The sequence below is a fragment of the Euprymna scolopes genome, chromosome 3 (assembly GCF_053919585.1).
Source record: "Euprymna scolopes isolate OS-2025 chromosome 3, ASM5391958v1, whole genome shotgun sequence".
Lineage (NCBI taxonomy): Eukaryota > Metazoa > Mollusca > Cephalopoda > Sepiida > Sepiolidae > Euprymna > Euprymna scolopes.
The window spans coordinates 196,040,553-196,068,017 of NC_136484.1; the positions used below are offsets into that span (position 1 = coordinate 196,040,553).

Below are 27,465 nucleotides of genomic sequence, written 5' to 3' on the forward strand. Positions count from 1 at the left end.
GCTAATAATTGGTATTCTGCTAATAATTAGTATTATGCTAATAATTGGTATTATGCTAATAATTGGTATTATGCTAATAATTAGTATTATGCTAATAATTGGTATTATGCTAATAATTAGTATTATGCTAATAATTGGTATTATGCTAATAATTAGTATTATGCTAATAATTAGTATTATGCTAATAATTGGTATTATGCTAATAATTAGTATTATGCGAATAATTAGTATTATGCTAATAATTGGCATTATGCTAATAATTGGTATTATGCTAATAATTGGTATTATGCTAATAATTGGTATTATGCTAATAATTAGTATTATGCTAATAATTAGTATTATGCTAATAATTGGTATTATGCTAATAATTGGCATTATGCTAATAATTGGTATTATGCTAATAATTGGTATTATGCTAATAATTGGTATTATGCTAATAATTGGCATTATGCTAATAATTGGTATTATGCTAATAATTGGTATTATGCTAATAATTGGCATTATACTAATAATTGGCATTATGCTAATAATTGGCATTATGCTAATAGTTGGTATTATGCTAATAATTGGTATTATGCTAATAATTGGTATTATGCTAATAATTGGTATTATGCTAATAATTAGTATTATGCTAATAATTGGCATTATGCTAATAATTGGTATTATGCTAATAATTAGTATTATGCTAATAATTGGTATTATGCTAATAATTAGTATTATGCTAATAATTGGCATTATTCTAATAATTGGTATTATGCTAATAATTGGTATTATGCTAATAATTGGCATTATGCTAATAATTGGTATTATGCTAATAATTGGTATTATGCTAATAATTGGTATTATGCTAATAATTGGTATTATGCTAATAATTAGTATTATGCTAATAATTGGTATTATTCTAATAATTGGTATTATGCTAATAATTGGTATTATGCTAATAATTAGTATTATGCTTATAATTGGTATTATGCTAATAATTGGTATTATGTTAATAATTGGTATTATGCTAATAATTGGTATTATGCTAATAATTGGCATTATGCTAATAATTGGTATTATGCTAATAATTAGTATTATGCTAATAATTGGTATTATGCTAATAATTGGTATTATGCTAATAATTAGTATTATGCTTATAATTGGTATTATGCTAGTAATTGGTATTATGCTAATAATTGGTATTATGCTAATAATTAGTATTATTCTAATAATTGGCATTATGCTAATAATTGGTATTATGCTAATAATTAGTATTATGCTAATAATTGGTATTATGCTAATAATTAGTATTATGCTAATAATTTGTATTATGCTAATAATTGGCATTATGCTAATAATTGGTATTATGCTAATAATTGGTATTATGCTAATAATTGGTATTATGCTAATAATTTGTATTATGCTAATAATTGGTATTATGCTAATAATTGGTATTATGCTAATAATTAGTATTATGCTAATAATTGGTATTATGCTAATAATTGGTATTATGCTAATATGCTAGTAATACATTCTTTGCTGATTTTTACCCTCTTCTGCTGAAAAGAGCTTAGATTAGAAATTCCGTGGATTAAAGATTATTTTTTATTTTTATCCACTGAATATTTTATGAATAAATCATGCATTTGATTAATCTTTTGTGTCGGCGTTTTCTGTGATCCCTTTCTTTGGCGGAAAATCTGCCCCAGAAACCGAAGGTACGGATGAAAGAGAGATAGATAGATAGATAGATAGAGAGAGAGAGAGAGAGAGAGAGAGAGAGAGAGAGAGAGAGAGAGAGAGAGAGAGGGGGGGGCGTTCTAATACGTGCAATATGTTTAAAATACGAGCACCGCCCAACAACTGCTAAATTATTTCGAACGTACACGCACCGGGTTTTTGGTAGCAAGTATAAAAAGACTAAGAAATAAACGGTCTTTACGAATCAGATAGATAGATAGATAGATAGATAGACAGATAGATAGATAGATAGATAGATAGATAGATAGATAGATAGATAGATAGAATTAACGAAAGGGAGATAGACAGGGAATATGTAGTGGGGAGAGTGTTAGTGAAAGAAATGACTTCAGTGAAGTGAGCTTAATTCTGTGCGGTGTGCATGACGCCGATAATTATTTGTGAATGAGTCGGTAAGAAGAATAGAAAGCATGTGTATGTATGTGTGTCAGTGTGTGCCCGTGTGTGTATGTGTGTATGTGTGCGGTCGTATTATAAGTCCGTCCATATCCCGCGGGTTCGACGAAGTTGTCTATTCGGATTCATTCTTACAACCTCACCGATTTCAGCAACATGTCGACATAACGCGATCTAAAATATCTCTGGCTACAAACTAGAACGTTGCACGGTGTTGATTTTATTTTCAGGCGGAGGGACTCCTCCTCTAAATGTTCAATTTTAGAATCCAATGTCTATTTTTGCGCTCCCGGTCAAGGATCTTAGGAAGGACTTACTCATGCCAATGACCAAGGCATTCACCAACGCACCAGCAAACATTTCTTCGTCCAGTATTTTGAAGAAAACGCAACAAAAACAAACTTTTATATTTTAAGAAACGGTAAGTTTTTAATTAATATTCCATTTTAATAATCGTGAATTAATTTTGTTTCAATTTTTATAAAAAAAAAACTTTTTAAAAAATTGTATTATTTAGAACCTATTCAATTACCTCCTCACGATGGAAAAATTAGAAATAAGGTCGGTATTTAATGTGAGAAAAACCCAGTTGCTCCTAAAGGGATTATTCTGGATTATGACAAAAATCAATATTGCCTCAGTCTAGAGCAATTTCTCCGCCACTGACCAAGGACAAAAGAAATGAAACGTAGCATCAGAACAGATACTGAACTTACTCCTAACCAAACTTTTCCGACAGAACTCATTTGGCAACTATAAGCCTTAGCATTTTTACACCTGTACAAAAATAAGTTCTAACAATTTGTCTTTGATTGAATATATTTAAAATCCGAACGTGTTTTTGTTTTTTTCGAAACTCACTGTGATCAGGTAAATCAGAAAATTACTATTTATTTCTCCCGGTTAAAAAAATGACGCTTCTTATGGAAATCACGTTTTGATGTAATCAAAAAATGCACAATTTCTTAATTAATAGCAATGCTATTTTATTTTTGCCAAAAATCTCTTCATGTCAAATAAGAATACATTTTAGTGGTTGTCCAGAATTACTCCTACATGAAATACAAAAATGCAGAAAATATTTCTGATGTACGTACCCGTGACCGAACGAAAAGATCATATTAAAAAAAATCATGTAAATTGATAAGTAGTTCTATTTTTACAATGAAAATCATTTTAAAACTATTTTAGCGATTAATGGGAAACCGTAGGCATTACAAGATTGATCCCGTAAGTTTGAATTATGTCCAGTTATCTCCCTTTTGTTTCTTCAAAATGGCGACATGTGCCAGTCCCCGCTTGCGTTTTCATAAAATTTGATTTTCTTAATTAAAAATTAAACTACATGATCAATTTACATACTTTTTGGAATATGACATTTACATTTCGTGGCAGGTATGTACATACTACAGATTAAAAAAAAACATTATACAGGGCGAATTCACAAGAACCGAAATTTTTATTTGATTAAAATCTGAAGCTTTGATATATGATTTACTTTCTTGGCCGGGGTCATAAGATCAGGTATGGTTTAATGACTCTAGGTTACAAATGTATGAGGAGCATCGTCCACATCCCTCGGTAGGGGCGCCTCAGGCGATTACCAATAAACTAACCCTATCTAAGAGAGAATTGAAAATCCGGTAGAGTGGGCCCCCAGAGAAGTAAACGGAACATACCTAAAAATTTAGTAATAATTTTTTTTTCTTCATTAAATCATGTTTTGTTTTGTTTTGTTTTTTTGTTTGGGGCAAAACAATTATTGAAAGGATGTTCTTAAAGAAAATTTTATGAAGTTATTCATAAATTCCACACACACACACACACACACACACACACACATATATATATATATATATATACATACATATATATATATATATATATATATATATATATAAGGTTGACAACTAAGTTCTTACCGGTTTTTTGAAAATTTATTTGTTACATTTTATTTATTTTAGTTCAAGTTATTTCAATTTATTTTCAAGTCATCAAAATGGAATGTCAAGTTAAAAAAAAAGTCTTAATTAAATTAAATAGTTGTTATTTCTTATTTTACTTTTTAAAAATATAGATTTAAAAAATTAGTTGCCAACTGTTATGAAATCGAAATATTCTACAGTTCTGATTTCGAAAAAAAAAAAAAAAATAGGTTGGCAAAATTTGAAGGGAACTTTATTTTGAAGAGTTTTCGATCTTGACAGGTTCCATATCGATCCCTCTTACAAGATGTCGTATTCTTAGTTCTGCTTGGAAAGTAAAATACTTAAAAAAAAAAAAATCTTAATCGCTGTGAAATATCCTTCACTCTATAATAAAGAACAATGTGTATTTTTATTTATATATTTTTTATAGAAAGTTAACGAGTTAAAACCTAACGTTTTAAGACAAACCATTAGGAGAAGCGAGAAAGCAAATAGTCGAATAGCCTCTTGCTATCTGAAATGAATCTGGAAAGTAATCTTCCTCTAAAAAAATCAACAATCGGTGTATTTTTTATTCTTTACGTAATCAGAAAAGATAATAATTTATAGATAAAAAATTGATTAATAACGCAATTCTGTGATTTTATATAAATACTAGAAGATGTACCCGGTATTGCCTGCTATTAAACGTAACGTTAACTTCCTTTAAAAAAAATGAAGTAAAAAAGAAAAAAAAAATGTAACGTTAACTTCCTTTAAAAAAAAAGTAATAAAATAAAAAAAAATGTAACGTTAACTTCCTTTAAAAAAAAAAGTAATAAAATAAAAAAAAATGTAACGTTAACTTCCTTTAAAAAAAAAAAGTAATAAAATAAAAAAAAATGTAACGCTAACTTCCTTTAAAAAAATATGAAGTAAAAAAGAAAAAAAAAATGTAACGTTAACTTCCTTTAAAAAAAACTGAAGTAAAAAAGAAAAAAAAATGTAACGTTAACTTCCTTTAAAAAAAAAGTAATAAAATAAAAAAAATGTAACGTTAACTTCCTTTTAAAAAAAAGTAATAAAATAAAAAAAATGTAACGTTAACTTCCTTTTAAAAAAAAGTAATAAAATAAAAAAAATGTAACGTTAACTTCCTTTAAAAAAATATGAAGTAAAAAAGAAAAAAAAAATGTAACGTTAACTTCCTTTAAAAAAAAAAGTAAAAAATAAAAAAAAATGTAACGTTAACTTCCTTTTAAAAAAATGAAGTAAAAAAAGAAAAAAAAATGTAACGTTAACTTCCTTTTAAAAATAAACAGTAATAAAATAAAAAAAAATGTAACGCTAACTTCCTTTAAAAAAAAAAAGTAATAAAATAAAAAAAAATGTAACGTTAACTTCCTTTAAAAAAAAAAAGTAATAAAATAAAAAAAAATGTAACGCTAACTTCCTTTAAAAAAATATGAAGTAAAAAAGAAAAAAAAAATGTAACGTTAACTTCCTTTAAAAAAAACTGAAGTAAAAAAGAAAAAAAAATGTAACGTTAACTTCCTTTAAAAAAAAAGTAATAAAATAAAAAAAATGTAACGTTAACTTCCTTTTAAAAAAAAGTAATAAAATAAAAAAAATGTAACGTTAACTTCCTTTAAAAAAATATGAAGTAAAAAAGAAAAAAAAAATGTAACGTTAACTTCCTTTAAAAAAAAAAGTAAAAAAAAAAAAAAAATGTAACGTTAACTTCCTTTTAAAAAAAAGTAATAAAATAAAAAAAATGTAACGTTAACTTCCTTTAAAAAAATATGAAGTAAAAAAGAAAAAAAAAATGTAACGTTAACTTCCTTTAAAAAAAAAAGTAAAAAAAGAAAAAAAAATGTAACGTTAACTTCCTTTTAAAAAAAAGTAATAAAATAAAAAAATGTAACGTTAACTTCCTTTTAAAAAAAAGTAATAAAATAAAAAAAATGTAACGTTAACTTCCTTTAAAAAAATATGAAGTAAAAAAGAAAAAAAAAATGTAACGTTAACTTCCTTTAAAAAAAAAGTAAAAAAAAAAAAAAAAATGTAACGTTAACTTCCTTTTAAAAAAAAGTAATAAAATAAAAAAAATGTAACGTTAACTTCCTTTTAAAAAAAAGTAATAAAATAAAAAAAATGTAACGTTAACTTCCTTTAAAAAAATATGAAGTAAAAAAGAAAAAAAAAATGTAACGTTAACTTCCTTTAAAAAAAAAAGTAAAAAAAGAAAAAAAAATGTAACGTTAACTTCCTTTTAAAAAAAAGTAATAAAATAAAAAAAATGTAACGTTAACTTCCTTTTAAAAAAAAGTAATAAAATAAAAAAATGTAACGTTAACTTCCTTTAAAAAAATATGAAGTAAAAAAGAAAAAAAAAATGTAACGTTAACTTCCTTTTAAAAAAAAGTAAAAAAAAAAAAAAAAAATGTAACGTTAACTTCCTTTTAAAAAAAAGTAATAAAATAAAAAAAATGTAACGTTAACTTCCTTTAAAAAAATATGAAGTAAAAAAGAAAAAAAAAATGTAACGTTAACTTCCTTTAAAAAAAAAAGTAAAAAAAGAAAAAAAAATGTAACGTTAACTTCCTTTTAAAAAAAAGTAATAAAATAAAAAAAATGTAACGTTAACTTCCTTTTAAAAAAAAGTAATAAAATAAAAAAAATGTAACGTTAACTTCCTTTAAAAAAATATGAAGTAAAAAAGAAAAAAAAAATGTAACGTTAACTTCCTTTAAAAAAAAAAGTAAAAAAAAAAAAAAAATGTAACGTTAACTTCCTTTAAAAAAAAAGTAAAAAAATAAAAAAAATGTAACGTTAACTTCCTTTTAAAAAAAAGTAATAAAATAAAAAAAATGTAACGTTAACTTCCTTTAAAAAAATATGAAGTAAAAAAGAAAAAAAAAATGTAACGTTAACTTCCTTTAAAAAAAAAAGTAAAAAAAAAAAAAAAATGTAACGTTAATTTCCTTTAAAAAAAAAAGTAAAAAAAAAAAAAAAAATGTAACGTTAACTTCCTTTAAAAAAAAAAGTAAAAAAAAAAAAAATGTAACGTTAACTTCCTTTTAAAAAAATGAAGTAAAAAAAAAAAAAAAATGTAACGTTAACTTCCTTTTAAAAAAAAACAGTAATAAAAAATAAAAAATAAAAAATAAACGAAATAAACCGAGTCATGTGCATGCGATTCTTTTTCTAAACAGTTCACTTCTTGTCAGTAAAACAAAACTCGAGCTGAGATCGAAACCAAAATCTAAAAACAGTGATACAAGTACGATAATTATTAGACCAGCTTAACACGTTTTATAAAAAGTAATTTCAAACCTCGTAAAACAGTTGACGAACAGATAAGTATCTGATGATTCCCAAGTATCGATTTTTAAATTTTTACCCCTTAGCAGCCCTTTTTCCGGAGGAAAACCAATGAAAATTTCTCCATATGTCTGAATACCCTCCATACAAAATTTTAAATCTGTAAACCAAACATTCGTTGAGTATATAGGTTGAGAAGTGTCCTCACACAATTCTCACTTTATAGATATATAGCTTAGTACGAACATTGGCGGAGAATAACATTGGTTTGTTAATTTTGATGACGGGTGTACATTATTACACTTAATATTTTGACATTTGTAAATTGTACAGAGTTTTCATGAAAAAATAAATAAAAGTCTTATTTTCTTATGGATTCTGTCGAGATATTTCCTTTCAAAGAAAATGTGTGCTGCAAACTTTGGCACACAATTAATCACAATTTATTTTGAGAATTTAGAAAAAAATCTTGAAAACATCTTAAAATTCCAATGCGATGTTTTGGCATTTGGGAATAAAAAGGAACGTGACAGAACGCGTTCGTCTTATAACAATTGTTGATGACGAAAGGAGATGCTGACGAGGAGGGGGGGGGTAGACGTTCCCATTTCATTTGTGGTTGAATGCATGTGTTACATGTGCGTGTATCGGTGTCATTGTTGCTCCAATGCAATTGGTGTCAAGTAAGTACATTAAGACACAGATGGGGACTAGAACAAACATTTGACCTTTGTATATATATATATATATATATATATATATATATATATATATATATATATATATATATATATATAAATATATATATATATATATGGTAAATTGTGAATATATATATATATATATATATATATATATATATATATATATATATATATATATGGTAAATTGTGAAAATATATATAACAATTAAGTTACACAGAATGTTCCTTGTTTCATACTCGTAGAAATTCGTCAGATTAATGCATAGAATTTATATTATATATATATATATATATATATATATATATATATATATATATATATATACACGTTGTATTAACTTTGCTCGCAAATCAATCAGATTCACCAATAACTAGCACTACTGATATATATATATATATATATATATATATATATATATATATATATATATATATATATATATACTAGAAGATGTTCGCGGCGTTGCCCGGTATTAAACGTAACGTTAAATTCCTTTAAAAAATAGAGTAAAAAAAAAGTGAAGGAAAAGAAAATGAGACATGCGGATGTGAATATTATACTTTTCTAAACAGTTCACTTCTTGTAAGTAAAATAAAAAATATTCGAGCTGAGATCGAAACCAAAACATACAGACAGTAAGTCAAGTAGGATAACCATCAGGCCAGTTTTACACGATCTTTGAAAAGTGTTTTCAAACCTACTTATTCTTAACATGGTGTGAACGATTTGCTCATGCGCAGTCGTTAAACAGTTTTCGAACAGATAAAAATCCGATGAAATCGAAATACTAATTTTACAATTTTGAGTGCTTAGCAGTTTTATTTTACAATTTTGAGTGCTTAGCAGCCCTTTATTTCCGGATGAAAACTGATTAAAAAGTTTTCCACAATGCTTGAATACCCTATATACCAAATTTCAAGTCTGTAGATAAAACATTCTCACTTTTATATATATAATAGCATGCCACACGGCGTTGCCTGTTCGTAAAATACGCATAAATATTATATTTTAATGAATGCAGAATTCGTATTTGTTATAAACAGAAATAGGCATTAAACGTTAAATTCCTTTAAAAAAGAGAAGTAAAGAAACGGAAAGAAACTGTAACATGTGCATACGAGTGTAATGTTTTTTTTTTCCTAAACAATTCATTTTTATATAAAAAAAGAAGACTCGAGCTGAGATCGAAACCAAAACCTAAAGATACTGAGTCAAGTCCGATTATCATTCGGCCAGCGTGACACGTTCTTTAGAAAGGCATTTTACAAACCGACTTCTACTTCACATAAAGAATCTGTAATGTGAACTATTCACGCATGCGCAATCGTATAAGAGTAAGCAAACAGAAAAAAGTCCGACGACTCCAACAAACCAATTTTTTCAATTATGATCCCTTAGCAACCCCTTTTCCCAGGGTGAAAACTTATTTAAAGTTTTCCACATCTGTGAATAACCTATATACAAAATTTACAGTCTGTAGATCAAAAATTCCTCGAGTATATAGGTTGAGAAGTTTTCCCATACACTAGCAAACATTCTCACTTATATATATATATATATATATATATATATATATATATATATATATATCTTTCTCCAAATGTACGCGAGTAGAGATAATTATGATAATCAGATTAATTAGCGAGCAAACATAATACATGTTTATATACGTCTTACACGCGGTAATATCAATTCTATGAATTAACCTGACGAATCCTTACGGGGATGAAACACGAAATATTCTGTGTAACTTACATATATATATATATATATATATATATATATATATATATATATATTAATATGTATATCTATATATGTGTGTATGTGTGCAGGGACGGTCCATATGTTGTTAACCCAGACGGACATATTTTTATGCACTTTGTCCGCCTTGAAGTGTTGCCTAGTTGGTATAATGATAATTGCGAACTCTTACACAGTTAAAAGTTTTATTCGAATTTGTAAAAATATAGATGCTTATCAATTTTAGTAAAGATATACAAGCTTATAAATATTTGCAAAAATGTTAATGCTTAAAAATATTTGTGACTATATAAATGCTTAAAATTTTTGTAAAAATATTGATCGTATAAATTCTTGTAAAAACATTGATGCGAATAAATGTTTGTAAAAATATAGACACTTATGAATTTTTTAAAACAATTTTGTAAAAATAAAATGCTTATAAATATTTGTAAAAATATAGAGGCTTATAAATTTTTGTAAAAATATAGATGCTTATAAATTTTTGTAAATATATAGATGCTTATAAATTTTTGTAAATATATAGATGCTTATAAATTTTTGTAAATATATAGATGCTTATAAATTTTTGTAAATATATAGATGCTTATAAATTTTTGTAAATATATAGATGCTTATAAATTTTTGTAAATATATAGATGCTTATAAATTTTTGTAAATATATAGATGCTTATAAATTTTTGTAAATATATAGATGCTTATAAATTTTTGTAAATATATAGATGCTTATAAATTTTTGTAAATATATAGATGCTTATAAATTTTTGTAAATATATAGATGCTTATAAATTTTTGTAAATATATAGATGCTTATAAATTTTTGTAAATATATAGATGCTTATAAATTTTTGTAAATATATAGATGCTTATAAATTTTTGTAAATATATAGATGCTTATAAATTTTTGTAAATATATAGATGCTTATAAATTTTTGTAAATATATAGATGCTTATAAATTTTTGTAAATATATAGATGCTTATAAATTTTTGTAAATATATAGATGCTTATAAATTTTTGTAAATATATAGATGCTTATAATTTTTTGTAAATATATAGATGCTTATAAATTTTTGTAAATATATAGATGCTTATAAATTTTTGTAAATATATAGATGCTTATAAATTTTTGTAAATATATAGATGCTTATAAATTTTTGTAAATATATAGATGCTTATAAATTTTTGTAAATATATAGATGCTTATAAATTTTTGTAAATATATAGATGCTTATATATTTTTGTAAATATATAGATGCTTATAAATTTTTGTAAATATATAGATGCTTATAAATTTTTGTAAATATATAGATGCTTATAAATTTTTGTAAATATATAGATGCTTATAAATTTTTGTAAATATATAGATGCTTATATATTTTTGTAAATATATAGATGCTTATAAATTTTTGTAAATATATAGATGCTTATAAATTTTTGTAAATATATAGATGCTTATAAATTTTTGTAAATATATAGATGCTTATAAATTTTTGTAAATATATAGATGCTTATAAATTTTTGTAAATATATAGATGGTTATTAATATATGTAACATATAGATGCTTATGCATTTTGTAAGAATATAGATGCTTTTTTTTTTAATTCAATTTTCACCCCAAACAAGGCACATTGCCACTTTGAAGCAGGTGGCTACTATTAGGGACTTAATTAGCGGGGTCATTATGAAATGAGATGAGTAGAAAGATGTTTGTTAACATTACACTTGAACTTCTGCATATCATTGCAGTTGGGAAAGCAGAATCCCGGAAGGGAGTTCCACAGATCCGCAGTTCTGGGGAAGAAACTATTGGAGTAAAAGGCTTTCTTGCATCTAGGGATCTCTACTGTAAAGGGATGAGACTTAGTAGCTTGTCGGGTTTGTCGGGGGTAGTTACGTCGGGGAGGTACAAGTGTTTGCAGTTCGTCAGAGCATTCACCATTAAAGTATTTGTAGAACAGGCAGAGGGATGCAACATCTCGTCGATAGGACAGAGGCTGAAGCCTAGATGACAGTTCAGGACCTATCAGGTTGGCGACTCTCTTTTGAACCCTGTCCAGGAGCGAGAGACAAGCATATAAATATTGATGCTTATAAATATTGATGCGTATAAATTTTTGTAATGGTGTAAATGCTTATAATTTATTTTAAAAATATAGAGGCTTATAAATTTTTACAAAAGTATTAGTGCTTATAAAAATATTGATGGTTATAATTTTTCGTAAAAATATTGATACTTATAAAGGTTTGTAAAAATATAGATAATTAAAAATGTTTGTATAATATAGAGGCTTACAATTTTTTTAATAATATAGATGTTATAAATTCTTGTAAAAATGCTGATGCTTATAAATTTTGTAAAAATATTGATGCTTATAAATTTTGTAAAAACATTGATGACTATAAATTTTTGTAAAAATATAGATTAAAATTATCGATACTTATAAATTTTTGTAAACATATAGATGCTTATAAGTTTTTGTAAAAATCTAATGCTAATGAATTTTTGTTAAGATATAGATGCTTATATATTTTTGTAAAAATATTGATGCTTATAAATTTTTGTAAACATTATGATGCTTATAGATTTTTATATAAATATAGATGCTTACAAATTTTTGTAAAAATGATGCTTATACATTTTTGTAAAAATATTAGTGCTTATGATTTTTTGTGAACATACTAATGCTTAAAATTTTTATAAAAACATTGATGCTTATATATTTTTGTTAAATATAGATGCTTTTAAATTTGGTAAAAATATAGATGCTTGTAAATTTGGTAAAAATATTGATGCCTATACAAATATTGACGCTTAAAATTTTCTGTATGAATGCAGAGGCTTATAATTTTTGTCCAAATATGGATTCTTACAAATTTTCATAAAATATATAGATGCTTATAAATTTTTGTAAAAATATAGATGCTTATAAATATTTGTAAAAATCTAGATGCTTATAAATTTTCATAAAATATATAGATGCTTATAAATTTTTGTAAAAATATAGATGCTTTTAGATTTTTGTAAATATATAAATGGTTATTAATATATGTAAAAATATAGATGCTTATCTATTTTGTAAGTATGTAGATGCTTATCAATTTTTATAAAAATGTAGATGCTTATAATTTATTTTAAAAATATAGAGGCTTTTAAGTTTTTATAAAAGTTTTGGTGCTTATAAATTTTTATAAAAATATTGATGCTTATAATGTTTTGTAAAATAATGATACTTATAAATGTTTGTAACAATAAAGATGTTTAGATATTTGTGTCAAAATATAAATATTTGGAAAAATATAGATGCCTACAAATTTTTGTAAAAATATTGATGCGTATAAATTTTTGTAAAAATTTTGATGCTGATAAATTTTTGTAAAAATGTAGACACTTATGAATTTTTAAAAAATATTGATGTTAACATTTTTTGTAAAAATATAGATGCTTATAAATATTTGTAAAAATATAGATGCTTATAAATTTTTCTCTAAATATAGATGCTTATAAATATTTGTAAAAACATGGATGCTTATAAATTTTTATACAGATGCTTACAATTTCTTTAAATATATAGATGTTATAAATTTTTGTAAAAATATTGATGCTTATAAATTTTGTAAAAACATCGATACTTATGAATTTTGTAAAAACATTGATGCTTATAAATTTTTGTAAAAATATAGATTAAAATTATAAATTTTGTCTAAATATAAATGCTTACAAATTGTTTTAAAATTATTAATACTTTTAATTTTTGTAAACATATAAATGCTTATAAGTTTTTGTAAAAATTTAATGCAAATGATTTTTTATTAAAATATAGATGCTTATATGTTTTTGTCAAAATTATGATGCTGATAGATTTTTGTATAAGTATAGAAGCTTATACATTTTTGTAAAAATTATGATGCTTATAGATTTTTTATAAATATTAGAGCTTATGAATGTTTGTAAAAATACTGATGTTTAAAATGTTTTGATGCTTATAAATTCTTTGTAAAAATATCGATACTTATAAATTTTTGTAAAAATATAGATGCTTATAAATTTTATAAAAGTACTGATGCTTATAAAAATTTTCAAATATATTGACGCTTAGAATTTTCTGTATAAATGCAGAGGCTTATAATTTTTTGAAAAAATATAGATTCTATAAATTTTCATAAAATATATAGATACTTATAATTTTGTGTAAACATACAGATGTTTATAAATATTTGTAAAATTATAGGTGCTTATTAATTTTTGTAAAAATATAGATGCTTATAAGTTTTTGTATAAATATAGATGCTTACAAATATTTGTAAAGATATAGATACTTACAAATTTTTTTAAAAATATTAATGCGTATAAATCTTTGTAAAAATATTGATGCTTATAAATTTTTGTCAAAATACATATGTTTATTAATTTTTGTAAAAATATTGATGCTTACAATTATTTGTGAAAATATTGATGCTTATAAATTTTTGTAAAAATATAGATGCTAATGATTTTTGTAAAAATGTAGATGCTCTAAAATTCTACTTAAAAATAGAGATGCTTATGAATTTTGGTAAATATATAGATGATTTAAAATTTTATGAAATATATAAATGTTTATAAATGTTTGTGGAAATATAGATGATAATAAACATTCTAAAAAAATATTGATGCTTATATTTTTTGTAAATATATAGATGCTTACAAATTCTTGTCAAAATATTGATGCTTATAAATATTTGTAAAAATTTAGATATTCATAAATTTTTGGTAAAATATACATGCTTATAAATGTTTGTAGAAATATAGATGCTTAAACATTTTTGTAAAAATATTGATACTTATAAATTTTTGTACAAATATTGATTTTTATAAATCTTTGTAAAAATATTGATGCTTACACATTTTTGTAAAAATATAGATATCTATAAATTTTTGTAAAAATTTAGGTACTTATCAATTTTTGTAAACATATTGCCGCTTAAATATTTTAGTAAAAATATAGATGCTTATGAATTTTTGTAAAATATTTTATGCTTATAAATACTTGTAAAAATAATGATCCCTATAAATTCATGCAAAAATGTAGACGTTTAAAATTGCTTTCAAAATATTGATCCTTATAAACTTTTGTAAAAATATAGATGCGTATAAATTTTTATAAAAAGATTGATGCTTATAAACTTTTTCGGAAAAATATAGATGCTTATATATACTTGTAAATATATTGATGGTTAGACGTTTTTGTAAAAATATAGGTTCTTATAAGTTTTTGTAAAAATATAGATGCTTACCAATTTTTGTAAAAATATTGATGCTTATAAATCTTTGTAAAAATATTGATGCTTATAAATTTTTGTAAAAATATTGATGCTAAAAATGCTTGTAAAATATTGAGGCTTATAATTAATCGTAAAAATATAGATATTTATTAATTTTTATAAACATACTGATGCTTTCAATTTCTTTTCAAAATCTTTGTAAAAATATAGATGCTACATAGTTTTTGTTAAAAAATACATGCTTATAATTTTTGTAAAATATAGATGCTTATAAATTTTTGCAAAAATATAGATGCTTGTAAATTTTTGTAAAAATATAGATGTTTATAAATTTTTGTAAAAATATTGTTGCTAAAAATATTTGTAAAAATAATGATGCCTATAAATTCTTGCACAAATATAGATGCTTACAATTTTTTTAAATATTGATGCTTATAAACTTTTGTAAAAATATAAATGGGTATAAATTTTTATAAAAATATTGATGCTTATAAATTTTTGTAAAAATGTAGACGCCTGTGAATTTTTGTAAAAATATAGTCTGATAAATATTTTAAAAATATTGATGCTTAGAGGTGGTTATAAAAATATAGATGCTTATAAGTTTTTGTAAAAATATAGGTGCTTATAAATTTTTGTAAAAATATTGATGCTTATGAATTTTTGTAAAAATATTGATGATTATAAATTTTGGAAAATAATGGTGCTTATATTTTTTTGTAAAAATATTGATGCTTACAATTTTTTGTAAAAATATTGATGCTTATTAATCTTTGTAAAAATATTGATGCTTATAAATTTTTGTAAAAATATTGGTGCTTATTAATTTTTGTAAAAATATTGATGCTTATTAATCTTTGTAAAAATATTGATGCTTATAAATTTTTGTAAAAATATTGGTGCTTATTAATTTTTGTAAAAATATAGATGCTTATAATTTTTGTACAAATATTAATGCTCATAATTTTTTGTAAAAATATAGATGCTTACAAATTTTTGTAAAAATATTGATGCTTATAAATCTTTGTAAAAATATTAATGCTTATAAATTTTTGTAAAAATACTGGTGCTTATAAATTTTCGTAAAAATATAGATGCTTATAAATTTTTGTAAAAATATTGATGCTTATAAATTTTTGTAAAAATATAGATGCTTACAAATTTTAGCAAAAATATCGACGCTTACAATCCGTCAAAAGGAAATAAAGTGCGTTTTGACATGATTAAAATCCGAAAATTTGGAAGCGAAGCTGTATATACCTTATAATATGTTTCCATTACGCTATTTTTAATTTTAACAATAAAGTTATTAAACCCAACTATTCGTACTGACATGTTCTATTATTTTAGGAATATTCTGCCAAAATGTTCTATTTAATAATTAGTAAATTTATTAATTCCAAATTAATGTATGCATACTTATAAAGATAAATCCAATAATTATAAATTATTACACATGTCTGCATAGACGAAAATAAACTAAACTAAAAAAGTTTTCCATTTACGATTATATTAAATAATTTATTAATTTGAATTCAAACCATACATACTTCAGTTCACTTAACTGCTATAGTCAAGTTTATTACTATTTCAATTATAATTCTTAGCATTAGTTAATTCTAAACCTATAATTACGTTTGGTTGAGATTAAAAATAACGCTGAATACTCAATTGTTTACTTTAAGCGTAAAAAATTTAAATTAATTTAATTTAAAGTATGATAGAGTTATCTCCCTTTGAATTAATCCATCGAAATATTAACTAAATTTTTTTTTAGTTCATTCTTTTAACATACATTACACGTTTACATCCATATTCCACTAATAAGAAATTTATACAGTTCTAATGTCTTTCACTTAATATTATTCAATGATTAATTCAGTGTATATTATAAATTAATTCAGTAATACGTTCAATATAAAATGTTAGTATTAAAAATATTTCAGTCGATAGTCAATAGTCATTAAGTTATAACTCATTTCTGCTTAATATAAAATTATGAATTAATTAGTTCTTGCATTTACTTTAATTTTTATTCATTTATGTATTTATTTTTATTATTTTTTATTAATATAATTATTATAAGTTATTTGGGAATTGCTATTCTTTAAATTGCTTATTTCACATACTTTCGCTAATTCAATATTTAACAATCTAGTATTAATAAACATTTCTCGAACTAGTTACTTAGTTAAGTATAATTTTAGTTAAACATTGAATAGATCCCAATTCCCTAATAATATGGTTTCAGAGTTTCCTTATCTCAAAATAATATGTTCTTTTAGTTTTGATAAAATAAATGCATATTTAAATGAAATCTAATTCTAATTTAACTTAAAGTTAATTAAGAATTATAAATGTTATTTACAAATATTATTAAATTAGATTGTTTACTTCCGATTTCCTTTTACTTTAGCCCCTCCTACCGTATGCATTTCCCCCCTTAAATTTAACTTATAATTCCGAAATGAATTTATAGACGTTTAGTTAATGAATATATATATATATATATATATATATATATATATATATATATATATATATATAGTTTATCTTAATAGATGTTCAATAGATATACCTTATTATAACTATAATATTGTTTTTACATCCATAAAACAATTAACAGATTTGGCTCATATATTTAAAACCACGCATCAATCGAATAATAATCACTTGTTTCAACATATACAGTTTATTTTTAGATCAATATATGGAATCTGATTACTATAAATATATTTGTAATATTAAGCTTATTACAAATTTATCTTTCCTATCCATAAACTAACTTACTTAGCAAACTAAACTATAACATTTCTAAACATTGCGATCAATCTAGAAGTTATAATATTACGATCGAACACGGTTCTCTATTCTAATTTAATATTTAATTCTTCCTCTACATCTATAAATATAAAAGCGAAGATGTATGTATGTATGTATGTATGTATGTATGTATGTATGTAAGGGCGAATGAACTCTTTTTCTGGGTCAACGGCCAACTAGCACCGTGTATATTTGTGTGTGTGTATATGTGTATTGGGGTAGAGAGGGCTCCCGTAAGCCATGGTGAAGGCAACCTTTCTAGGAGAAGCAAATCTCTGATTAAAAAAAACATAAAGCGGAAGACTGGTACTCGCATTAAGCTGGTCTGCAGTTTAATTTGTTGCTGGCTATCTTGCTCTTGCTTGTTGCTGGATCTCAACATTTTGAACCGAGAGAGAGAGACTTAGCTGTCGTACAAAGCTAAGACTCTGTAACATCATATTTGTATGGATACTCCCTCAGACATTTGGAATCATGGATTTTAAATGTCTGAGGAAGTGGCACTCGTCTGACAAGACGTTGCAATCATCATCACACCATCTATGTATGTATGTATGTATGTATGTATGTTCGCTTTTCCTCGATGTCCACGAAAGGCTTCTTTCAAACAAGCGCTTGCTCGCTTCACAACTTTTTAAAACTTTTTATCTCATCTATAAATTGTAATATCTACGAATTATCCACGGAGCTCGCCTCTCTATTTAATTTTATTCACTTTCAAACCTTAATTATTCCATATTCCCCGCATCGGCACGCGTTACATTCGGTTTTCGGTATCAAAAAAAAGCGAAACTCGACTCTAATCACAGGCCCAAAGCCACACAGGCTGAAAGCCACTTGCCCGCGCGCCCTCCGGGGCCCGGGTGACATGATCAAAGTGTAGTATCTGTTCCGACAGATACTGCAAGCTATGACTAGCTAGGACTAGCTATGACTAGCAAAGACCAGATGTGGGGGCAACCCCACATGCTTGACCTTTAACCAGCTCCCATTTCCCTCCTCTCGGGAGCTGGTCCCCATTTTCCCTTCCCCTTCCCTTGACTCCTCACATTATAAATTGGCCTTGTGCCTAATTTGCTCGGTGGGGGAGCAAATAAATACAACAGGCCGAAAGCCAGTTTGTTCAACGTCGACTTCGTCATATCGAGACGAGGGAGCGGGGTTTTAAAAACAAACAAACCCATTTATTCAAAACTGTCCCGCACAAAATAACTGCTGAATACCTATCGCCGTCACGTCAATCAAAAACGCGCACCTGTTTTTTTAAAACACTTTACTATTTTCCAACTGCGCGTCGTCAACGCTTCGGGTTTTTTTTTCATATACCCCGAAAAACACCCGGGCAACGCCGGGTACCCCTCGCTAGTCTTCGTTTCTGTTTTCATCGTTCGTTTGCTTTACATTAGTTTTTTTTGCGTTTTTTTTTCGATGTTTTGATTACCCCCACACCCCACCCCACCCGCCGCTTAATTAAAACGTTGTTTTCTTTTTTTTACTTCGCTTATAACAAACAAACCTGGTCATTGACGTCGTCGTCGTAACGCTCGACGATTTCCGGGCGCGCACCTGTCAATTTGGTTCAGTAACTCATTCTGGCTGGCTGATTTTATTTTCAAACTTCGCCTTAGAGCTTCGGGTTCGATCCTACCCCCCCCCCCGGTTTTTTTTTCTATTTAATACCACACACACCTACAAACACCCGGGCAACGCCGGGTACCCCCGCTAGTCTAATTATATAATATAGTTGTATGCTACATCCACTAGCGTTTCATTCTTACGCAGGCTTGGAAGTTATAATTAATGCAAATCGAAGGCTTCAAACGCATTCGCCTTTGAGTCTATAATCTGATACTCAACCCCTAGTTCAACATAATTAAAATAAGAAAAAGATAAAATTTAAACTCTATATAATATCTCATCAGCAGGGCATACAGTGTTCAACAACTTCAACAGCAGAGGCCGGAATATCGCTTTACGCCTGATTTGGCTGTTTATCATATGCTCTTCTAGAGAAACAATCTTTGTTTTTAAGCGGACTATAATAATATTTTGATATAAATTACCTACTATAAATTAGTGTTGCATCCTTACACGATATATATATATATATATATATATATATATATATATATATATATATGTGTGTGTGTGTGTGTGTGCGTGTATATATATGTATGTATATATGTGTGTGTGTATATATCTATATATATGTATTATATATATATATATATAATATTTATTAATACAAACATTGTTGGCTACATATTTGCATATACATTTCTGCTGCAACTCCTTTTCAAATTCTTTGGTGCCGTCTTTGTCATGTGCTTCTTCGTAAATAATTAATGTTTATGATACTTCTTCGCTTTACACACATGGAAAAATATAAATAAAAATCCCACGGTGAGGTTATCAAAATCTTTGATTAAATACATAAAAGGATATCTTTAAGAAGTTTTTCGAATTAAAAAAAATTATATCTACATTGAAATGTAGATCCTTCCTAAAGAAATATGAGAATCGTGCGTTTGAAACTTACAGAACAAAACGTAAATAAAAAAACAAATATGCAACACAACTCCTCTACCTACCTGGATAAGTGTATTTGTGTTTCAACTTATTTTAAAGCGCGTTTTTGTTCAAAGCAAAGTTAGTGTTCACTCTTTTGAGTTAGAAGAAAAATGGCTGCCCATAAGACTTTCACAAGCACTCTTGATAAGCTCACAAAATCGAAATAAAACAAATAGAAACACATCAAATAAATGGCACTAATCGAGCGAAAATGTTATGTTCTATGAATATTATTTTCTACTTTTAAGAGATTAATCAAGTTTAAAAAGTTAAAATGGGCACGAAATGATTATCATTTTACGTTAGATTTATTTGTGAAACTGGTTTTGTTACTCTAAATTCTAAAATAATTGTTTTTTTTTCAGCCATGTAAAAGTAAATTTTCATTTTGGGCAAGTGATCTGCAGATAGTGTTAATTTATTTGCCATTATTATTATTATTATTATTATTATCATTATTATTATTATTATTATTATTATTATTATTATTATTATCATTATTATTATGATTATCATTATTATCATTATTATTATTATTATTATTATTATTATTATTATTGTTGTTGTTGTTGTTGTTATCTTGTAACAGATATCTATTACAAGGTAAAGAATGGTTTTCTGAACAGTAACATTATTATGTAGAAACTCATTTTTGACATGAGACTGGCTTTGTTAACTATTCTGTTCCTGAACTTTTCTTACTTTGTATTCCAATCGTTGAATTTTTTTAAATCGTTTCTGAAAATTACAAATGGCATTTACGACGACCAAATGTAAATGAGATTTGTTTTAATAGAAAAGCAAATCGTTTATTATTGAATCAATTACAAGCAAATCGTTTATTATTTAATCAATTACAAGCGAATTGTTTATTATTTAATCAATTACAAGCGAATTGTTTATTATTTAATCAATTACAAGGAAATCGTATATTATTGAATCAATTACGAGCAAATTGTTTACTATTCAATCAATTAAAAGCAAATCGTTTATTATTGAATCAATTACGAGCAAATCGTTTATTATTCAATCAATTACAAGCAAATCGTTTATTATTCAATCAATTACAAGCAAATTGTTTACTATTCAATCAATTACAAGCAAATCCTTTATTATTGAATCAATTACGAGCAAATCGTTTATTATTCAATCAATTACAAGCAAATCGTTTATTATTCAATCAATTACAAGCAAATCGTTTATTATTCAATCAATTACAATCAAATCATTTATTATTCAATCAATTACAAGCAAATCGTTTATTATTCAATCAATTACAAGCAAATTGTTTATTATTCAATCAATTACAAGCAAATCGATATTATTCAATCAATTACAAGCAAATCGTTTATTATTCAATCAATTACAATCAAATCATTTATTATTCAATCAATTACAAGCAAATCGATATTATTCAATCAATTACAAGCAAATCGTTTATTATTCAATCAATTACAATCAAATCATTTATTATTCAATCAATTACAAGCAAATCGATATTATTCAATCAATTACAAGCAAATCGTTTATTATTCAATCAATTACAATCAAATCATTTATTATTCAATCAATTACAAGAAAATTGTTTATTATTCAATCAATTACAAGCAAATCGTTTATTATTCAATCAATTACAATCAAATCATTTATTATTCAATCAATTACAAGCAAATCGTGTATTATTCAATCAATTACAAGCAAATCGTTTATTATTCAATCAATTACAAGCAAATCGTTTATTATTCAATCAATTACAAGAAAATTGTTTATTATTCAATCAATTACAAGCAAATCGTTTATTATTCAATCAATTACAATCAAATCATTTATTATTCAATCAATTACAATCAAATCGTTTATTATTCAATCAATTACAAGCAAATCGTTTATTATTCAATCAATTACAAGCAAATCGTTTATTATTCAATCAATTACAAGCAAATCCTTTATTATTGAATCAATTACAAGCAAATCGTTTATTATTCAATCAATTACAAGCAAATCGTTTATTATTCAATCAATTACAAGCAAATCCTTTATTATTCAATCAATTACAAGGAAATTGTTTATTATTCAATCAATTACAAGCAAATCGTTTATTATTCAATCAATTACAAGCAAATCGTTTATTATTCAATCAATTACAAGCAAATCGGTTATTATTCAATCAATTAAAGGAAATTGTTTATTATTCAATCAATTACAAGCAAATCCTTTATTATTGAATCAATTACAAGGAAATTGTTTATTATTCAATCAATTACAAGCAAATCGTTTATTATTCAATCAATTACAAGCAAATCGTTTATTATTCAATCAATTACAAGCAAATCGTTTATTATTCAATCAATTAAAGGAAATTGTTTATTATTCAATCAATTACAAGCAAATCGTTTATTATTCAATCAATTAAAGGAAATTGTTTATTATTCAATCAATTACAAGCAAATCGTTTATTATTCAATCAATTAAAGGAAATTGTTTATTATTCAATCAATTACAAGCAAATCGTTTATTATTCAATCAATTAAAGGAAATTGTTTATTATTCAATCAATTACAAGCAAATCGTTTATTATTCAATCAATTAAAGGAAATTGTTTATTATTCAATCAATTACAAGCAAATCGTTTATTATTCAATCAATTAAAGGAAATTGTTTATTATTCAATCAATTACAAGCAAATCGTTTATTATTCAATCAATTACAAGGAAATCGTTTATTATTCAATCAATTACAAGCAAATCGTTTATTATTCAATCAATTAAAGGAAATTGTTTATTATTCAATCAATTACAAGCAAATCGTTTATTATTCAATCAATTACAAGCAAATCCTTTATTATTCAATCAATTACAAGGAAATCGTTTATTATTCAATCAATTACAAGGAAATCGTTTATTATTCAATCAATTACAAGGAAATCGTTTATTATTCAATCAATTACAAGGAAATCGTTTATTATTCAATCAATTACAAGCAAATCGTTTATTATTCAATCAATTACAAGCAAATCGTTTATTATTCAATCAATTACAAGCAAATCGGTTATTATTCAATCAATTAAAGGAAATTGTTTATTATTCAATCAATTACAAGCAAATCGTTTATTATTCAATCAATTACAAGCAAATCCTTTATTATTCAATCAATTACAAGGAAATCGTTTATTATTCAATCAATTACAAGGAAATCGTTTATTATTCAATCAATTACAAGGAAATCGTTTATTATTCAATCAATTACAAGGAAATCGTTTATTATTCAATCAATTACAAGCAAATCGTTTATTATTCAATCAATTACAAGCAAATCGTTTATTATTCAATCAATTACAAGCAAATCGGTTATTATTCAATCAATTACAAGCAAATCGTTTATTATTCAATCAATTAAAGGAAATTGTTTATTATTCAATCAATTAAAGGAAATTGTTTATTATTCAATCAATTACAAGGAAATCGTTTATTATTCAATCAATTACAAGCAAATCGTTTATTATTCAATCAATTACAAGGAAATCGTTTATTATTCAATCAATTACCAGGAAATCGTTTATTATTGAATCAATTACAAGTAAATTATTTATTATTCAATCAATTACAAGGAAATCGTTTATTATTCAATCAATTACAAGAAAAATTTTTATTATTCAATCAATTACAAGGAAATCGTTTATTATTTAATCAAGTACAAGCAAATCGTTTATTATTCAATCAATTACAAGCAAATTGTTTATTATTCAATCAATTACAAGCAAATCGTTTATTATTCAATCAATTACAAGCAAATCGTTCATTATTCAATCAATTACAAGCAAATCGTTTATTATTCAATCAATTACAAGCAAATCGTTTATTATTCAATCAATTACAAGCAAATCGTTTATCATTCAATCAATTACAAGCAAATCGTTTATTATTCAATCAATTACAAGCAAATTGTTTATTATTCAATCAATTACAAGCAAATCGTTTATTATTCAATCAATTACAAGCAAATCGTTTATTATTCAATCAATTACAAGCAAATTGTTTATTATTCAATCAATTACAAGCAAATCGTTTATTATTCAATCAATTACAAGCAAATCCTTTATTATTGAATCAATTACAAGGAAATTGTTTATTATTTAATCAAGTACAAGCAAATCGTTTATTATTCAATCAATTACAAGGAAATTGTTTATTATTCAATCAATTACAAGCAAATTGTTTATTATTCAATCAATTACAAGCAAATCGTTTATTATTCAATCAATTACAAGGAAATCGTTTATTATTGAATCAATTACAAGTAAATTATTTATTATTCAATCAATTACAAGGAAATCGTTTATTATTCAATCAATTACAAGAAAAATTTTTATTATTCAATCAATTACAAGGAAATCGTTTATTATTTAATCAAGTACAAGCAAATCGTTTATTATTCAATCAATTACAAGCAAATCGTTCATTATTCAATCAATTACAAGCAAATCCTTTATTATTTAATCAATTACAAGCAAATCGGTTATTATTCAATCAATTAAAAGCAAATCGTTTATTATTCAATCAATTACAAGCAAATCCTTTATTATTGAATCAATTACAAGCAAATCGTGTATTATTCAATCAATTACAAGCAAATCGGTTATTATTCAATCAATTACAAGCAAATCGTTTATTATTCAATCAATTACAAGCAAATCCTTTATTATTGAATCAATTACAAGGAAATTGTTTATTATTTAATCAAGTACAAGCAAATCGTTTATTATTCAATCAATTACAAGGAAATTGTTTATTATTCAATCAATTACAAGCAAATTGTTTATTATTCAATCAATTACAAGCAAATCGTTTATTATTCAATCAATTACAAGGAAATCGTTTATTATTGAATCAATTACAAGTAAATTATTTATTATTCAATCAATTACAAGGAAATCGTTTATTATTCAATCAATTACAAGAAAAATTTTTATTATTCAATCAATTACAAGGAAATCGTTTATTATTTAATCAAGTACAAGCAAATCGTTTATTATTCAATCAATTACAAGCAAATTGTTTATTATTCAATCAATTACAAGCAAATCGTTTATTATTCAATCAATTACAAGCAAATCGTTCATTATTCAATCAATTACAAGCAAATCGTTTATTATTCAATCAATTACAAGCAAATCGTTTATTATTCAATCAATTACAAGCAAATCGTTTATTATTCAATCAATTACAAGCAAATCGTTCATTATTCAATCAATTACAAGCAAATCGTTTATTATTCAATCAATTACAAGCAAATCGTTCATTATTCAATCAATTACAAGCAAATCGTTCATTATTCAATCAATTACAAGCAAATCGTTCATTATTCAATCAATTACAAGCAAATTGTTTATTATTCAATCAATTACAAGCAAATCGTTTATTATTGAATCAATTACAAGGAAATCGTTTATTATTCAATCAATTACAAGCAAATCGTTTATTATTCAATCAATTACAAGCAAATCGTTCATTATTCAATCAATTACAAGCAAATCGTTTATTATTCAATCAATTACAAGCAAATCGTTTATTATTCAATCAATTACAAGCAAATCGTTTATTATTGAATCAATTACGAGCAAATCGTTCATTATTCAATCAATTACAAGCAAATTGTTTATTATTCAATCAATTACAAGCAAATCGTTTATTATTGAATCAATTACAAGCAAATCGTTTATTATTCAATCAATTACAAGCAAATCGTTTATTATTGAATCAATTACGAGCAAATCGTTCATTATTCAATCAATTACAAGCAAATTGTTTATTATTCAATCAATTACAAGCAAATCGTTTATTATTGAATCAATTACAAGCAAATCGTTTATTATTCAATCAATTACAAGCAAATCGTTTATTATTGAATCAATTACGAGCAAATCGTTCATTATTCAATCAATTACAAGCAAATTGTTTATTATTCAATCAATTACAAGCAAATCGTTTATTATTGAATCAATTACAAGCAAATCGTTTATTATTCAATCAATTACAAGCAAATCGTTTATTATTGAATCAATTACGAGCAAATCGTTCATTATTCAATCAATTACAAGCAAATTGTTTATTATTCAATCAATTACAAGCAAATCGTTTATTATTGAATCAATTACAAGCAAATCGTTTATTATTCAATCAATTACAAGCAAATCGTTTATTATTGAATCAATTACGAGCAAATCGTTCATTATTCAATCAATTACAAGCAAATTGTTTATTATTCAATCAATTACAAGCAAATCGTTTATTATTGAATCAATTACAAGCAAATCGTTTATTATTCAATCAATTACAAGCAAATCGTTTATTATTGAATCAATTACGAGCAAATCGTTCATTATTCAATCAATTACAAGCAAATTGTTTATTATTCAATCAATTACAAGCAAATCGTTTATTATTGAATCAATTACAAGCAAATCGTTTATTATTCAATCAATTACAAGCAAATCGTTTATTATTGAATCAATTACGAGCAAATCGTTCATTATTCAATCAATTACAAGCAAATTGTTTATTATTCAATCAATTACAAGCAAATCGTTTATTATTGAATCAATTACAAGCAAATCGTTTATTATTGAATCAATTACAAGCAAATCGTTTATTATTGAATCAATTACGAGCAAATCGTTCATTATTCAATCAATTACAAGCAAATTGTTTATTATTCAATCAATTACAAGCAAATCGTTTATTATTGAATCAATTACAAGCAAATCGTTTATTATTCAATCAATTACAAGCAAATCGTTTATTATTGAATCAATTACGAGCAAATCGTTCATTATTCAATCAATTACAAGCAAATTGTTTATTATTCAATCAATTACAAGCAAATCGTTTATTATTGAATCAATTACAAGCAAATCGTTTATTATTCAATCAATTACAAGCAAATCGTTTATTATTGAATCAATTACGAG

The 27,465-nt window shown here is 24.6% G+C and overlaps 1 protein-coding gene across 1 annotated transcript in view; it reads left to right on the plus strand.

Moving 5' to 3' along the window:
* The first annotated feature begins 1,752 nt into the window (after positions 1-1,752).
* The window catches only part of LOC145260620 (prostaglandin E2 receptor EP2 subtype-like), a 192,920-nt gene continuing 167,207 nt past the window's right edge, over positions 1,753-27,465 (plus strand). The window contains exon 1 of the mRNA XM_080118953.1: positions 1,753-2,560. The gene's annotated coding sequence lies outside the window, so the exon portion shown is untranslated. The remainder of the gene's footprint in view (positions 2,561-27,465) is intronic.